The sequence below is a fragment of the Myotis davidii genome, unplaced genomic scaffold, assembly GCF_000327345.1.
Source record: "Myotis davidii unplaced genomic scaffold, ASM32734v1 scaffold6, whole genome shotgun sequence".
Lineage (NCBI taxonomy): Eukaryota > Metazoa > Chordata > Mammalia > Chiroptera > Vespertilionidae > Myotis > Myotis davidii.
Genome location: NW_006383011.1, coordinates 8,943,385 through 8,947,404, shown reverse-complemented (window position 1 = coordinate 8,947,404; position 4,020 = coordinate 8,943,385). Strand labels below are relative to the sequence as shown.

The 4,020-nt window shown below is 40.7% G+C and overlaps 1 protein-coding gene across 1 annotated transcript in view; it reads left to right on the top strand.

Annotated features, from left to right (window-relative positions):
- CCDC85A (coiled-coil domain containing 85A) overlaps positions 1-4,020 on the top strand; it is a gene marked incomplete at its 5' end in the record, with an annotated part of 163,139 nt that overhangs the window by 129,567 nt on the left and 29,552 nt on the right. The window lies entirely within an intron of this gene.

The window sequence follows — 4,020 nt, the reverse complement described above, 5'->3', positions numbered from 1 at the left end:
TTTAAAAAAAATACATTTTTATTGATTTCAGTGAGGAAGGGAGAGGGAGATAGAGATGAGGGAGAATCATTGATTGGCTGCCTCCTGCCTGCCCCTTACTGAGGATTGAGCTGGCAATTCAAACATGTACCCTGACTAGGAATCAAATCATGACCTCCTGGTTCATAGTTCGGCACTCAACCACTGAGCCACACTGGCTGTTCAGAATTTTATATCAAGTTTAAATGGAACATACCTATTACCTGTATGCTTTTACACATAAACACAAACTTTCTGTGGATAAAGATCTTCAGAGTTGGATAAAGCCTTACATATTGCATCGGGCAATTCTCTCTTTCAGTAAAGGCATAGAAGGTTCAGAGGCGGGGAGATAGCTGATTAAGGGCCAACTCGGGCCAAGACATAGGCCTGTTCATTGTTCTTTCTAGCACACACACAGTGCCTCCTTTAGTCACTTCATGACATTCATAAAATTCAGTGTATTAACTTATTAAATCTGTTTTTATCTTACTGTCAAATTCTTTTTTTTTAACCATGTCTTAAAAATTAACATGGTATCTGCTTAGCCATCTAAGATTTCTTAAACATTTATTCTGTTTCTGCTTTAAGGGAAATATTCTATTTTTCTTAAATTTGCAAAAATTCATTGTAGTCTTCACTCTGACACATTTTTAAAATAGTTTGTAATCAAAGTTTGGTTGTACAAACACATATACTTAAATTTGCACGAAAAAGTCATACTTAACAGTATGTGGCCAGAGGGGGCCGGGGGGAGGCGGGTAGGGGCACAAATAGTTACAGTAGTAGTTTTCAAGGTATGTGCCCATAAAGGTCTATATTTTAGCCCAGATTCAGACACCTTGCTTAGATCTCTAATAATCCGGTGAAGCATTACCCTATGCCACCGGGGAGTAATATGGGCCATCCATATGATTAGGTACGGAATCTGCAATGAAATTTCTGAGCTAGGAAATACCTTAACGTGGATGATACAGAAGACCATTCTGAGGATTTTATTATAGATAACACTGTCTTTTGAAGACACTACTCACTATTCAGACATAACAGTGAGGTAAAAACTATTTTACCTATTAAATAAAACTATTATCACCTCTTCTGTGTTGAGTTTTGATTTTGCATCATTAGTAGGGCTCGAAACTTGAAAAAAGAAGTTTGCTGAGATGCCAAAGTCAATTAAGTGCATTTGTTAAAAGTCCCATCGGGAAATCTGTTCCCTTCATCCAGCGTTCTGGCACCAGCATCTGTTTGGAAAGCACTCTTGTCCCCTCTGTGCCCCAGAGGTCCTCTCTAAACCAAACTACCTTCCTCTTGAGACCAGCATTTGAGAGAGGTTCCCAGGAGCAGTAAAGGTGCCCTGCCTGCCTGCCTGCCTAGTGCCCTGTGCCTGCCCCTGGGGCCGCGGCTCAGCAAATGGGTCTGAGAGCCATGGCAACTGGAGCACCACTGAAGGGGCCCCTTTCAGCAAGTGGTTCCAGTTCTGTTGTTCTAGCATGCAAATAAGAGTCTAATTTTAGGAATGGGAATGAAAACTCTCCCACTCCTGTAATTTAGTGACAGTGACCTCGCACTGCATGGGGAAGAGGCAGGGCCAGTCCAGAGCAGTTTCTGAACAAAGGGAAAGAACCTATTACTGTTGCCAGAAGTGCCCGGGGACGGGGCACAGAAGCTAAAGAAACTGAGTAGTTCACTTCCATGGCAACCACCCCAGATCCCTGATCAAGTCTCTGAAAAGCTCCCTCTGTCCTGTGCTGATGCAGATCATGGTGCTCAGGGCAGAGAGGGGCGGATTCTCTCTGGCGCATGGATTTCCCCTGGGTGCTTTTGCTTTTTTGCTGTGGAGACACTTATGGTTGTTCCCCTTTCTCCTTTGCACATTTTTCTGACTTTGTTTTGCAAGTCACTTTTGTCTTATGGGACCATAAATATATGGCTCATGTAGGGCTTGAATTGCTCTAAAAAAGTAGCATAGGGTAATGCTTCCCAGGATACATAAAGCAAGTGGTGGTGTTCTTTGTTATTTTCATGGAAATTACCTTTCTTGGCCCTCCTGAGGAGTAATATGTGCCAAAAAAATTTTTTTTCATGGATAGGAATTCTATGTTGCACGACCTGAGTAGAATCTGGATGTTACTGATAAGAGAAAAAAAGTTAAACCCATTAAGGATTTTAATGGACTCCACGGGAGGAATCGTGCGTGTGGATTCCCATTTTCTCTAAATCGCCATGATTTATATAATTAAAGGGAAAAAAGGACAGCTTTTAGGTTTAGTTCTATAGAGTTTTCAGAGGATAGGCGGGAGCTACCCCAGTGGTGTGGGTGTAGTGGAATAAAAGAGACAAATAGATTTGGAAAATAGATTTATGGAGGAAAGGTCATGCTGGAGAACCTAAATAAATAGAGACTGGATTAAGGGAAAAGTTAAAGTCTTTTAGAGAAAATATCAAAGAGTAAAATTAATAGGGTAATGTCTAAGGCGACATGGAAGGCTCTCGTGGTGAGGAGATGTCCATCGTCTGTGTTTCCCCTCATGCTTGAGGGCTTGTGTTTGAGGATCCGATACATGATAAGAACTCTTCATTCTAAAGAGAGGAAATAGGTGAGCTGCAATGCATAGAAAATATAATTATACCACTTATTAAACTTATTACTTAGAATTATTGAATTTAAAAGTTATTACGGATATTGGTATCAATAAAGTTTAACAGTGTTGCCTTTTGTATATCTACACTGGCATGTTAGTAATTCTATCACTAGTGGATGGTAAATTGTTTTTTTGTTTGTTTTTTATTTGTAGTAGCCATAAAAATAGCAGCATTCCTGTTACTTGTCCTTGGCAGAATTTGTCAGACCCAAAAAATGATGAGACTTTGAACATCAAGTTTTGCTGTGTAGTCATCTCACTAGAATCACAGATGTATGAATGAGAAGTAATATGGAGGAATTTTGAGATGGAACTATAAGAGACATTAATGGTGCTTTGTCAAAATGGTTTTCTACACTATTTTGCTTTTTTTAAAAAAAATCGAAAGTAAAGTCAAAACTTAAAAAGATAAATATGAAGCAGTCCTTTTCTAATAGGGTAAGGAATAGAAAGTGGAAAATCTTGGGTAGTGTTTGATTTCAGAATTAAATGTAAATTCTATCGCACAGCCCATTCGATCTCCATTCCCTGTTAGAGGTCACTACCTCGATGGCTGATGTATCTAAAGCAGCATTTAAACCACGCCGTTCTCTTCTTCATTCTGGTTCAAACCTTTCCTACAGTGGTGTTAGGCATTTTTCATGTAAAAGTGTGTCTAGTTTCTTTCTTTGCTATAAGCCTGAGCAAAGTGAAGATGCTTCTAACATATAAGAAACTAAAGTTGGTGCCTCTTGATAATTGGTAATTACCTATATCCTCTAAATATAAAGTAGACAAACATAAGTGTATTATAGGCAGTAGTTATATTGACTAAATCTATATCTATATATATATAAAGAGCCAGGATCCATAATGTCCAAAACCACTGAACGAACGACTAAACACCAGAAGTCAGTCCTGCAGTCAGTGCAGTCCAACCCAGCACTGACTGCCGCAGGGGCTGTGCATCAGGCCCGGAGAGAGAAGCAGGGTCTGATCTGCAGCCTCCATGGCAACTGTTGATCAGCCCTGCCTCTCTTTCTCTCCAGGCCTCACCAGCAGCCCCAGGGGCTGCTGATCAGCCCCGCCCCTCTGATCAGGCCTAAGGATAGGCCTGGAGATGCCGACTGGCATAGGAACCAACCAATCAAAACCAAATCTGGGTGAACTGCAAAGGCAGAGGAGGGGTTTTAAGGGCAACAGCTGTTTGGTGTAAGGTGTAAGAAAGCGGTTCAATTTTTTAATGACTGGTTTGGCAGTATAGTGCATATGGCTGGCTGTCAGTCCAGATATAGGGGTTATGTATTTTTATTTGCCAAGAGCATCTCCTCCTGCTCAAAAAGGCTCCCTTCCATTTAAGCAATCCTCTCCTCTTTAA